The sequence below is a fragment of the Arachis ipaensis genome, chromosome B06, assembly GCF_000816755.2.
Source record: "Arachis ipaensis cultivar K30076 chromosome B06, Araip1.1, whole genome shotgun sequence".
Taxonomy (NCBI): Eukaryota; Viridiplantae; Streptophyta; class Magnoliopsida; order Fabales; family Fabaceae; genus Arachis; species Arachis ipaensis.
The window spans coordinates 103,517,599-103,531,565 of NC_029790.2; the positions used below are offsets into that span (position 1 = coordinate 103,517,599).

Here is a 13,967-nt window from a genome sequence, read left to right on the forward strand (position 1 = left end):
ATGGAGGACCTAGTTTCTGTTATAAAATTGTGAGTGGTCTTAGAGAGTTCAGAGACTATGGTTGCTAATTCAAAAAGGCTCTGCTTAGAAGTCTCCATCTGTTGCTGAGAAGATGGGAATTATGGTCTGTTGTTAAACCTATTCTAGGTTCTTCCACCTTGATTATTGTTGAAGCCTTGCTAAGGCTTCTGTTGATCATTCCATGAGCGGTTAGGATGATTCCTCCATGAGGAGTTATAGGTGTTTCCATAGGGTTCTCCCATGTAATTCACCTCTTCCATCATGGGTTGATCTAGATCATAGGCATCTCCTTCATAGGAGGTGTCTTGAGTGCTGCTAGTTCACTACAAGGTTTTTGTTTATTTGTGGCAGTTTTTTTTCTTATTTGTGGAAGTTTATAATCCCCAAAATTTGAGGTGCTATGAGGTCTTTTGTGGGGGGTTTTTAAAAACCTCCACAATCTATTCAGTAGGGGTTTTCTGCATGTTTAGTGGAGGTTTTATATTGAACTTTTGTGGTAATTTTAAATCATTTTTGTGGTAGTTTAAAACCCCACAATTTGACTTTTCAATTTAACACAAATTAACTATTTTGTGAGATTTTCAAACCTCCACAAACCTTGTAGTTATTTATTTTTAATTTCAAATCATTCATTAATCTCATCTTATTTACATATTGTCAAATTAAAAATTTATTTTTTAATATCAAAATTTAAAAACTAAAAAAAATGAAAGAGAATAATTAGAAGATAAATAAAATATCATGCATAGGTGGATTGCATTCACATACATGTATATATTTTATGCATTATATACATCAGCAATCATATACTAACAATTATATACAAAATGATCAATTTAATTTGTCATCATAGAATTAAATTATTTGAGAAACTAAATTCAAAATTTCTTCTTCAAATACAAAGTGTTGATAAATGATAATGTTCGATTCAATAAGAGTCTTGTAAAAAGAAATCTATATAAAGAATATAAAATTGTAACTGCTGAGTTGCAACTGCAAACAGCTAAATTGCTCGTCTTACCTAACTAAAAGTCTAAAATCCAATGAATATGATCTGGAGTTGACTTGAGATATCTACAGCCTCTAATTCTCACTCTTTTATTATACACATAGTTTGCTATATGAATTATGCAGATTGATTAGAGACAAAGCAAGGAAGGAGTGAGATACGCCAGAATGTGAACGTGAAGCACAAGTGGCATGGGACCTTAACATGAAAATCCATTAGCTTCTGTCAAGTCTCATTGCATAATAGGCCTTGTGTTGTCCCAAAGCAACTGTCGAGCAGAGCCATCCAGCAATCGCGACACCTAAAAGCGTTATGAAACATTCAATCATACAAAATAGAAATTAAGTGGAGTTACAAAAGGAATAATCTTGCATTGCATGAGGATTGCCTATACATGATGTTGCAGACTGTCTCAACAAGGTCAACCACAAATATTATACCTTTTCCTAGACTTGTGAGTGGTAGTTGTTAAGCCAATCAATCTCTGTAGTTGATAGCAGGGACAAATCAAGCAATTTAATCTACAAGATATGTCATTGTTAAAAACTAGTGTGAGAATAATATATAATATCTATAGCTCAAAACAAGATACATTAAAGTTCACTAGAAACTGAGAAGATTGAACTAAAACTGAAAGCAATAACATTCTAGATCCTCATGATTCCTAAGTATATCTAAAAAATAAACAAGTTTTCAAAATGGGATATGTGGTCAGTTCAAATGAATTATGTATTTGCCAAGAATATTGTGCATTATGAAAATCCCAGGTTTTCAAATCCTCTATCTTAGTTGTCTTACAGTATTATTATTACTAACAGAAGAGGAATTGGTGCACGAAATCACAATCACACTTTTGCAATTTCGCACAACTAACCAGCAAGTGCACTGGGTCGTCCAAGTAATACCTTACGTGAGTAAGGGTCGATCCCACGGAGATTATTGGCTTGAAGTAAGCTATGGTTATTTTGTAATTCTTAGTCAGAAAATTAGTAATAAAAATGATTTTTGTTTATGAAAACTAAATAACATGAAATAAAGGTTACTTGTTATGCAATAGTGGGGAACAGATTGAGGTTTTGGAGATGCTCTGTCTTCTGAATCTCTGCTTTCCTACTGTCTTCTTCTTTACGCACGCAGATCTCCTTCCATGGCAAGCTGTATGTTGGTGGATCACCGTTGTCAATGGCTACCATCCATCCTCTCAGTGAAAATGGTCCAAATGGCGCTGTCACCGCACGGCTAATCATCTGTCGGTTCTCACTCATGTTGGAATAGAATCCGTTGATTCTTTTGCGTCTGTCACTACGCCCAACACTCGTGAGTTTGAAGCTCGTCATAGTCATCCCTTCTCAGATCCTACTCAGAATACCATAGACAAGGTTTAGACTTTCCGGATCTCGGGAATGGCCGCCAATAATTCTAGTCTATACCACGAAGACTCTGATCATGAACCAAGAGGCTAAAAGATACACACTCAAGCTAATGCATATAGAACGGAGGTGGTTGTCAGGCACGCGTTCATAGGTGAGAATGATGATGAGTGTCATGGATCATCGCATTCATCAGGGTGAAGTGCGAGTGAATATCTTAGAATAGAAACCAGCGTGATTGAATGAAAAACAGTAGTGATTGCATTAATTCATCGAAACACAGCAGAGCTCCTCATCCCCAATCATGGAGTTTAGAGACTCATGCCATCAGAAATACAATATGAAACGTGTAAAATGTTATGAGGTGCAAAATAAATCTCTAAAGGTTGTTTAAATACTAAACTAGTAACCTAGGTTTATAGAAAATAAGTAAACTACGATAGATAGTGCAGAAATCCACTTTCGGGGCCCACTTGGTGTGTGCTGGGGCTGAGACTTGAGCTTTACACGTGCCTAGACTGTTTCTGGAGTTAAACACCAGGTTGTAGCCTGTTTTGGGCGTTTAACTCCAACTTGTAACCTGTTTTTGGCGTTTAACGCCAGAATGCAACATGAAACTGGCGTTGAACGCTAGTTTACATCATTTATATTTGAGCAAAGTATAGACTATTATATATTGCTGGAAAGCCCTGGATATCTACTTTCCAACGCATTTGAGAGCGCACCATTTGGGTTTATGTAGCTCCAGAAAATCTACTTTGAGTGCAGGGAGGTCAGAATCCAACAACATCTGCAGTCCTTCTTCAGCCTCTGAATAAGATTTTTGTTCAGGTCCCTCAATTTCAGCCAGAAAATACCTGAAATCACAGAAAAGCACACAAACTCATAGTAAAGTCCAGAAATGTGAATTTTGAATAAAAACTAATAAAAATATACTAAGAAGTAATTAAAACATGCTGAAAACTACTTAAAAATAATGCCAAAAAGCATATAAATTATCCGCTCATCACAACACCAAACTTAAATTTTTTGCTTGTCCCCAAGCAAATGAAAATTAAATAGGATAAAAAGAAGAGAATATACTATAAATTCCAAAATATCAATGAAACTTAGTTCCAATTAAATGAGCGGGACTAGTAGCTTTTGCCTCTGAATAGTTTTAGCATCTCACTTTATCCTTTGAAGCTCAGAATCACTGTCATCTATAGGAACTCAGAATTTAGATAGTTTTATTGATTCTCATAGTTCAGTATGTTGATTCTTGAACACAGCTACTTTATGAGTCTTGGCTGTGGCCCTAAGCACTTTGTTTTCCAGTATTACCACCGGATACATAAATGTCACAGACACATAACTGGGTGAACCTTTTCAGATTGTGACTCAGCTTTGCTAAAGTCTCCAATTAGAGGTGTCTAGAGTTCTTAAGCACACTCTTTTTTGCTTTGGATCTCGACTTTAACCGCTCAGTCTCAAGCTTTTCACTTGAGACCTTCACGCCACAAGCACATGGTTAGGGACAGCTTGGTTTAGCTGCTTAGGCCAGGATTTTATTCCTTCGGGCCCTTCTATCCATTAATGCTCAAAGCCTTGGATCCTTTTTACCCTTGCCTTTTGGTTTAAAGAACTCTTGACTTTTTCTGCTTGCTTTCTTTTTCTTTTATTTTTGCCACAATTTTTTTTCTTTTTTTTTTTCGCAAGCTTTTCTCTATTCACTGCTTTTTCTTGCTTCAAGAATCATTTTTATGATTTTTCAGATTATCAATAACATTTCTCCTTTTCATCATTCTTTCAAGACCCAACAATTTTAACATTCATAAACAACAAATTCAAAAGACATATGCACTGTTCAAGCATTCATTCAAAAAACAAAAAGTATTGTCACCACATCAGAATAATTAAACTAATTTCAAGGATGAATTCGAAATCATGTACTTCTTGTTCTTTTGTGATTAAAAACATTTTTCATTTAAGAAAGGTGATGGATTCATAGGACATTCATAACTTTAAGGTATAGACTCTAATCTTTATTTATTATTTAATAGAAATAATATAAAATAGGCATAAAAAGCAGACAATTAGTAATAAAAGAAAGGAAATTAAAGACATAAAGACAAATGACTCTAATTCTAATACTCATGTACTTTTAAAATGGATAAAAGGTTATCACAGAGTTAGGACTCAACAACCTTTATTTTGGGAGGTAGATGCCTCTTTAGTCTATGGGGTGCTTGGTCCTTCAAGAGACAGCTTCTGGTGCTTCAGTTCCTTTAGTTCACGCCCTTGCTCTTCTTGTTCCCTAAGCAGTTTGCAGAGTATGCTGTTTTGATTTTGCTGTTCTTCCTTCAGTTGATCCATAGTTTCTTACAACTTGGTGATAGATGCTTCTAGGCGCCCCCAGTATTCAATTTGAGGGATTTCCGGGAGGAACTCCTGTGCTCTCCTCTTGATGGGGTCGTCCTGCACTTGTTGTCCTTCCATTGACTTTTTGGTGAGTGGTTGCTCAACTGAGATATACTCATCTACTCCCATCTTTACCCCAGCATCGTTACATAGTAGAGAGATTAAGCTTGGATAAGCCAATTTGGCATCTTTGGAGTTTTTGTTTGCAATTGTGTAAAGCTCACAAGAAATGAGCTGATGAACTTCCACTTCTTTTCCCAACATAATGCAATGAATCATCACTGCTCTTTTGATGGTGACTTCAGAGCGGTTGCTAGTGGGCAGTATAGAACGCCCAATGAAGTCCAGCCAGCCTCTGGCGACTGGTTTGAGATCTCCTTTCTTGAGTTGGTTTGGGACGCCCTTTGTGTTGGTTGTCTATTTGGCTCCAAGGAGGCATATGTCCTCTAGAATTTTGTCCAAGCTCTTGTTTGGTCTCATCATTCTCCTATTAAAGGAGTCTGGGTCATCTTGCAGTTGAGGCAGTTTGAAGATCTCTCTTATTTTGTCAGGGTGGAGGTGAACAATCTTCCCTCTGACCAGAGTTCGATAGTCATAGAATGCGGTTCCAGCTATTCTCTGCCTGTTTGTCTACCACAGATTAGAGTAGAATTCCTGAACCATATTTCTTCCCACCTTTGTCTCATGATTAGCTAGGATTTCCCAGCTCCTGTTTCGAATTTGCTCTTGGATCTCCGGATATTCGTCTTCCTTCAGATCGAATTTAACTTCTGGGATCACTGACCTTAGACCCATTATTTTGTAGTAATGGTCTGAATGTTCTTTGGTTAAGAACTTTCCTTGATTCCAAAGTGGTTTTGGAATATTCTCTTTCTTGCCTCTTGAGGTAGTTTGTTTTCCCTTAGGAGCCATGATCTTGGTGGGTGTTGGCTTAGTGATCACGGATAAACACACCAAACTTAGAGGTTTGCTTGTCCTCAAGCAAAAGAAAGGAAAGGAGAGGGATATAGGGAGAGCCAAGTTCGAATTGTGGAGGAGAGGAGGGAGGCCGAACGAGGATTTAAAGGGAAGGGGGTGGGTTTTCGAAATTTTTTGAAAAAAAGATATGATAGAAAATGTGATTTGTAAAAGATAAGTATGATAGGAAAAAAAAGATGTAATTTAAGATTGAAGAGATATGAAAGATATTTGAAAAAGATAGATTTATTTTAAAAAAGATATTGTGAAGATTTGAAAAAGATATTGATGAGTTGAAAAGATTTGGAAAAGATAGATTTGTTTTGAAAAAGATTTGAAAAGAAGTTGAAGAAGAATTGAGGAAGATTTAATTTTAGGATTAAGATATTTTTAATATTTTTGAGAAAGAGTTTGAAAAATGAAAGTATGGGAACATGTTTATGCAAGAAAGTATGGATGGAAATATGAAAATTTGAAAAAAAATCAAGTTGGGAACAAAAACTTTCTCCCCTCCACAATCCTAGCGTTAAACGCCCAATTGCTGCTTGTTTTGGGCGTTTAACGCCCATCTGTAGCCTCTTTTGGGCGTTTAACGCCCAGTTGTTGCTTCTGGCTGGCGTTAAACGCCAGAAATCTTTCGTCACTGGGCATTTTTCTGAACGCCCAGGATGCTGCAAGTATGGCGTTAAACGCCCAGAATGGGTACCATTCTGGGCGTTTAACGCCCAGAAAGGTATCATTACTGGCGTTAAACGCCCAGTAGATGCTTCTTTTGGGCGTTTAATGCCCAATTGTACCTCTTACTGGCGTTTTCTTGCCAGTGAGCTCCTTTTTCCTGTTTTGTACTCTGAATCCTTCTGTAACTCTATGAACTTATGCAATTGATATTTTACCTTGAAGATTATTTATATTGAACTCGTATAATTATTGTTTGAACAACAAATAAGCTTTACAAATGGCTGGGTTACCTCCCAGCAAGCGCATCTTTATTGTCTTTAGCTGGACCTTGCTGAGCTTTTAATCTAGCCTCAACTTTGAGCATTCTTGCTTAACATTGCCTTCAAGATAATGCTTGATTCTTTGTCCATTAACAATGAATTTCTTATTAGAATCAATGTCTTGAAGCTCCACATATCCATATGGTGACACGCTTGTAATCACATATGGTCCCTTCCACCGAAGTTTCAGTTTCCTGGGGAATAATCTGAGTCTAGAGTTGAACAGTAGAACCTTTTATCCTGGTTTAAAGACTCTGGGTGACAGTTTCTTATCATGCCACCTTTTTTCTTTCTCTTTGTAAATCTTAGCATTTTCGAAAGCATTGAGTCTGAATTCTTCTAGCTCATTCAGCTGGAGCAATCTTTTCTCTTCAGCTAACTTGGCATCAAGGTTTAGGAATCTAGTTGCCCAGTAGGCCTTATGTTCCAGTTCCACGGGTAAATGACAGGCCTTACCATACACAACCTGGTATGGAGAGGTCCCTATAGGAGTCTTGAATGCTGTTCTGTATGCCCACAGAGCCTCATCCAAGCTTCTTGCCCAATCCCTTCTACGGGTAATTACAGTCCGTTCCAGGATTCTTTTTAGTTCTCTATTAGAGACTTCAGCCTGCCCATTTGTCTGTGGATGATATGGAGTTGCTACTTTGTGGCTAATTCCATATCGGACCACAGCAGAGTAGAGCTGTTTATTGCAGAAGTGAATGCCCCCATCACTAATTAGTGCTCTAGGGACACCAAACCTGCTGAAGATATATTTCTGGAGGAACTTCAGCACTATCTTAGTATCATTAGTGGGTGTTGCAATTGCCTCTACCCATTTAGATACATAGTCTACTGCCACCAGAATATATGTGTTTGAGTATGATGGTGGGAAAGGCCCCATGAAGTCAATACCCCATACATCAAACAACTCAATCTCCAAGATTCCTTGTTGAGGCATGGCGTAACCATGAGGCAGATTACCAGCCCTCTAGCAAATGTCACAGTTACGTACAAACTCTCGAGAATCTCTATAGAGGGTAAGCTAGTAGAAGCCACATTGGAGGACCTTGGTGGCTGTTCGCTCACCTCCGAAATGGCCTCCATATTGTGACCCATGGCAATGTCATAAGATCTTCTGTGCTTCTTCTCTAGGCACACACCTACGGATTATTCTATCTGCACATCTCCTAAGAGATAGGGTTCATCCCACAAGTAGTGCTTTGCATCAGTAATTAATTTTTTCTTTTGTTGCCTGCTGTACTCCTTGGGTATGAATCTTGTAGCTTTATAGTTTACAATGTTTGCAAACCATGGTGTTTCCTGAATGGCAAACAATTGCTCATCCGGAAAGGTTTCAGAGATCTCAATAGAGGGAAAGGATGCCCCTTCTACTGGTTCTATCCGGGACAGATGATCATCCACTTGGTTTTCTGTCCCTTTTCTGTCTCTTATTTCTATATCAAACTCTTGCAGAAGCAACACCCATCTTATGAGCCTGGGTTTTGAATCTTGCTTTGTAAGTAGATATTTAAGAGCAGCATGGTCAGTGTACACAATCACTTTTGATCCTACTAAGTATGATCTAAACTTGTCAATGGCATAAACCACTGCAAGCAATTCTTTTTCTGTGGTTGTGTAATTTTCTGGGCATCATTTAAAACACGGCTAGCATAATAAATGACATACAAAAGCTTGTTATGCCTCTGTCCCAATACTGCACCAATGGCATGGTCACTGGCATCACACATTAGTTCGAATGGTAATGTCCAGTCTAGTGCAGAAATAACTAGTGCTGTGACCAGCTTAGCTTTCAGAGTTTCAAACGCCTGCAAACACTCTGTGTCAAACATAAATGGCGTGTCAGCAGCTAGCAGGTTGTTCAGAGGTTTTGCAATTTTTGAAAAATCCTTTATAAACCTCCTATAGAATCCTGCATGCCCTAGAAAGCTTCTAATTGCCTTAACATTGACAGGTGGTGGTAGTTTTTCAATTACTTCCACTTTAGCTTGATCCACTTCTATTCCCTTGTTTGAAATTTTATGCCCAAGGACAATTCCTTCAGTCACCATAAAGTGACATTTTTCCCAGTTTAAAACCAGGTTGGTCTCTTGGCATCTTTTCAGAACAAGTGCTAAATGGTCAAGGCAGGAGCTGAATGAGTCTCCAAATACTGAAAAGTCATCCATGAAGACTTCCAAGAATTTCTCTACCATATCAGAGAAGATAGAGAGCATGCACATTTGAAAGGTTGCAGGTGCATTGCACAGACCAAAAGGCATCCTTCTGTAGGCAAACACTCTAGAAGGACATGTGAATGCTGTTTTCTCTTGGTCCTGAGGATCTACTACAATTTGGTTGTAGCCTGAATAGCCATCCAAAAAGCAGTAATATTCATGACCTGCTAGTCTCTCTAGCATCTGATCTATGAATGGTAAAGGAAAGTGATCCTTCCTGGTGGCTGTATTGAGCCTTCTGTAGTCAATACACATAGGCCACCCTATAACTGTTCTTGTAGGAACCAGTTCATTTTTTTCATTATGAACCGCTGTCATGCCTCCCTTCTTGGGAACAACTTGGACAGGGCTCACCCAAGGGCTATCAGAAATAGGATAAATAATCCCAGCCTCCAGTAACTTGGTGACCTCTTTCTGCACCACTTCCTTCATGGCTGGATTTAGCCACCTCTGTGATTGAACCACTGGCTTAGCATTGTCCTCCAATAGGATCTTGTGCATGCATCTTGTTGGGTTGATGCCCTTAAGATCACTTATGGACCATCCAAGAGCTGTCTTGTGTGTCCTTAGCACTTGAAGTAGTGCTTCCTCTTCCTGTGGATTTAAAGCAGAGCTTATGATCACTGGAAAAGTGTCACCTTCTCTCAGAAATGCATATTTCAGGGATGGTGGTAGTGGTTTGAGCTTGGGTTTAGGAGGTTTTTCCTCTTCCTGAGGAATTTTCAGGGGCTCTTTTATTTCCTCTGAATCCTCCAGATCAGGCTGGACATCTTTAAAGATGTTTTATAGCTCTGATTCGAGACTCTCAGCCATGTTGATCTCCTCTACCAAAGAGTCAATAAGATCAACTTTCATGCAGTCTTTTGGTGTGTCTGGATACTGCATGGCTTTGACAGCATTTAACTTAAACTCATCCTCATTGACTCTCAGGGTTACTTCCCCCTTTTGGACATCAATGAGAGTTCGTCCAGTTGCTAGAAAAGGTCTTCCTAGAATGAGAGTAGCACTCTTGTGCTCCTTCATTTCCAGCACTACAAAGTCAGTGGGAAAGGCGAATGTCCCAACCCTGACAATCATATCTTCAATCACGCCTGATGGGTATTTAATGGAGCCATCAGCAAGTTGGAGACATATCCGGATTGGTTTGACTTCTTCAGTTAAACCAAGCTTTCTGATAGTGGATGCAGGTATTAGGTTGATACTTGCCCCAAGATCACATAAAGCTATCTTGGTGCAATTACCCTCTAATATGCATGGTATCATAAAGCTCCTGGGATCTTTAAGCTTTTCTGGGAAGCTTTTCAGAATGACTGCACTGCATTCTTCAGTGAGGAGAACTCTTTCAGTTTCTCTCCAATCCTTCTTATGACTCAAGATCTCTTTCATGAACTTGGCATACGAGGGTATTTGCTCAAGTGCCTCTGCAAACGGAATCTTTATTTCAAGAGTCCTGAGATAGTCTGCGAAGCGGGCAAATTGCTTATCCTGCTCCTCTTGGCAGAGTTTTTGAGGATAAGGCATCTTGGCTTTGTATTCCTCAACCTTAGTTGCTGCAGATTTATTTCCTACAGAGGTGGTTGGAGAAGCCTTTTTAGAGGGGTTGCTATCAGCACTTGTGTGTGTCTGATCCCTCACTGGCGTTTGAATGCCAGGGTTGGAAGCTAGATTGGCGTTGGACGCCAACTTCTTACCTGTTTCTGGCGTTTGAACGCCAGAACTGAGCTTTCATTGGGCGTTTGACGCCAGCTCCTTGCCTGTTTCTGGCGTTTGAACGCCAGAACTGCGCGTGGGTTGGGCGTTTGACGCTAGCTTTGCATCTTTTTCTGGCGTTTGAACACCAGAGTTATTCCTCTCTGGGCTCTTACTGTCCTCAGAGGGATTTTGGATGATATTTTGCTCATCCTCTGTTAGTTGTTCTTTTCTTGGCTTTCTGCTGCTCTGAAGTAAGGTATTTAATGTTTTTCCACTTCTTAATTGAACTGCTTGGCACTCCTCTATTATCTGTTTTGATAACTGCTATTTTGTCTGATTCAATTGTGATTCCATATCCTTGTTAGCAATTTTGGTCTCTTGTAGCATCTCCTTAAATTCTGCTAACTGCCTTGTTATAGAAGACAGCTGCTGATTGAGTTCAGCAACTTGTTCCTGAGGACTAAAGTCAGTTGATACTGCCTTAGCTTCTTCTTTCATGGAGGACTCATTATTTATGTACAGATGCTGATTTCTAGCAACTATATCGATAAGCTTTTGAGCCTCTTCAATAGTCTTTCTCATGTGTATAGATCCACTAGCTGAGTGGTCTAGAGATACCTGAGCTTTTTCTGTAAGCCCGTAGTAGAAGATGTCTAATTGCACCCACTCTGAAAATATTTCAGAGGGGCATTTCCTTAGCATCCCTCTGTACCTCTCCCAGGCGTTATAACGGGATTCATCATCCTCTTGTTTAAAGCCTTGGATGTCCAGCCTTAGCTGTGTCATCCTTTTTGGAGGGAAATATTGATTCAGGAATTTGTCTGATAACTGTTTCCATGTCCTTGTCACGCACTGTGTCAGCAATTTGCAAGAACTGCGCCAGAAACTCAGTAGGTTCTTCCTGTGGAAGACCGAAATACTGGCAATTTTGCTGCACCATGACAATGAGCTGAGGATTTAGCTCAAAACTGCTTGCTTTGATGGGAGGTATACAGATGCTACTCCCATATGCAGCAGTAATGGGGTTAGCATATGACCCCAGAGTCCTTCTGGACTGTTCATTTCCATTTAGGTCCATGATGGATAAAATGGAATTGATATGAATTGCAAAAAAAAATGTATTTTTGTTTTTATTTTATTTAAGTAGAACAAACCGAATTATTAAGATAAATAAAAATAATAAGATAAAATAAAATAAAATAATTAGAAATTAAAATGTAAATTTCTAAAATCAAGAGAAAAATAAATTTGAAAACGAAAATAATTACTTAATTAAGAATATTTGAAAAACTTTGGATATGATTTTTGAAAAAGATTTTGAATTTTGAAAAGATTTGATTTTTAAATTTGAAAATTAAAATTTGAATTTTGAATTTTGAATTTTGGAAGTTGAAATTTGAAATTTGAATTTGAAATAAGATAAGACAAGATTTTGAAAAAGATATGATTCTTTTGAAAGAGATTTGAATTTTGAAATTTTAAAGCTAAGATAAGATAAAATAAAAATTTTTAAAATAAAAATATGAATTTTTAAAAGTAATTTTTGAAAATTCAATTTAAAATAAAGAGAAAAGATATTTTTGAATTTAATGAGGAAAGAGAAAAACAATAAAATGACACAATACTTAAAATTTTTAGATCTAATGCTCCTTGTTTTTCGAAAATTTTGGAGGAAAAACACCAAGGAACACCAAACTTAAAAATTTTAAGATCAAAATACAAAGAATACTCAAGAACACCTTGAAGACTCACAAGAACATAAAAAGAACACCAAACTTAAAACTTTTAGAAAACTAAAAATAAATTTTCAAAAATTAAAGAAAAATAACAAGAGAACACCAAATTTAAAAGTTTGACACAAGATTTAATCAAAGAAAAATTATTTTTGAAAAGGTTTTAAAAGGAAGATACCCAATTACCAAGAACATAAGCACAACGCTCTAGCCAACTGAGCTATAAATTTAACGTGTTTTAAAAAAGGTATTTAATGTATATAATTTTTTTTAATACTGATAATTTGAAAATGCACAAGAAAAACAAGAAAATACACAGAACAGGAAAAACTAAAGATCAAACAAGAAAAATAGCAAGAACAACTTGAAGATCAAGATGAAAATTTTTATCAAGGTAAATAAGAAGTGCCTGCAGATCAAAAGAGAAGAATCCAGCATTAGTAGTTAGAAGATTGATAAACTCCGATTTTGTGGTTTATCTTGTGCTTAATTTGGGGGATTTTATCAACTTTTCTCACATTTATTCAATGAAATAGCATAGTTTTGTAATTCTCTCTTGATTTGTGCTTAAATGTGAAAACATGCTTTTTAGGCCCTAAAATTGGTGATTTTAATTCACTTTAATTCCATTCGATGCCTTGGTATGTTTGTTGAGTGATTTCAGGTTCATAAAGCAAGTATTGGATGGAAGAAGTGAGGAGAAAAGCATGCAAAGTGGGAGAACTCATGAAGAAATGAAGGAATCGTAAAGCTGTCAAGCCTGACCTCTTCGCACTCAAATGACCATAACTTGAGCTACAGAGGTCCAAATGAGGCGGTTCTAGTTGCGTTGGAAAGCTAACATCCGGGGCTTCGAAATAATATAAAATTTGCCATATGTTGCTTCACGTACAGGGGCGCGCACGCGCCATGTACGCATGCGCATCGATGCTGCACATGGCCCATTAAAAGTGAAATCGTGGCCAGCGATTTCTAGCTCATTTTGGGCCCAATCCAACTCATTTCTGATGCTATTGAACCCAAGGATTGAGGGGAAAATGAACCAAGTAGTCATAGTTTAGTTTTCATCATGTTTTAGGCTAGAATTCTAGAGAGAGAGGCTCTCTCCTTTCTCTAGATTTAGGATAGTAATTAGGGTAAAATTGGGTTAATCTCTCTCAAATTTGTCTTTCAATTATTGTTTTGATTTCAATTCTCTTTATGTTTTAGTGTTCTATTGTCTTAATCTTCTTAGTTTCTCTTGTTAATTTCTTATTTTACTCTCTTTTATGTTGATGAACATTGTTAGATCCAATTTCCTTTTAATGAAATTTCATGTTTCTTTTATGTTGATCTTGCTTGCTATTATGGATTTCTTGCTTATGTTGGTTATGGATTTCTTTTAATTCTTGCTTTTTATGATATTTACTTTTCTTGCATACAAATGTTTCCTCTAGTTTTTGAGTAGTTTTCTTGACTCTTGGCCTAGGCTAAGGAAATTGAGTGACCTTGAGTCATTGGGTCTCAATGAATTGGTGATTTGAGAATTCTTGGTGATCAATTTGATACTCATTGATGCCAACCCACTA

General features: G+C 37.5%; 1 long non-coding RNA gene across 1 annotated transcript; it reads right to left on the reverse strand.

Moving 5' to 3' along the window:
* On the reverse strand, positions 1,011–1,532 carry LOC110264091. The gene is made up of 2 exons (XR_002349824.1): positions 1,471–1,532; positions 1,011–1,331 (listed from the first exon to the last, which is right to left on the reverse strand). It is a non-coding gene; the product is annotated as an uncharacterized LOC110264091 (long non-coding RNA).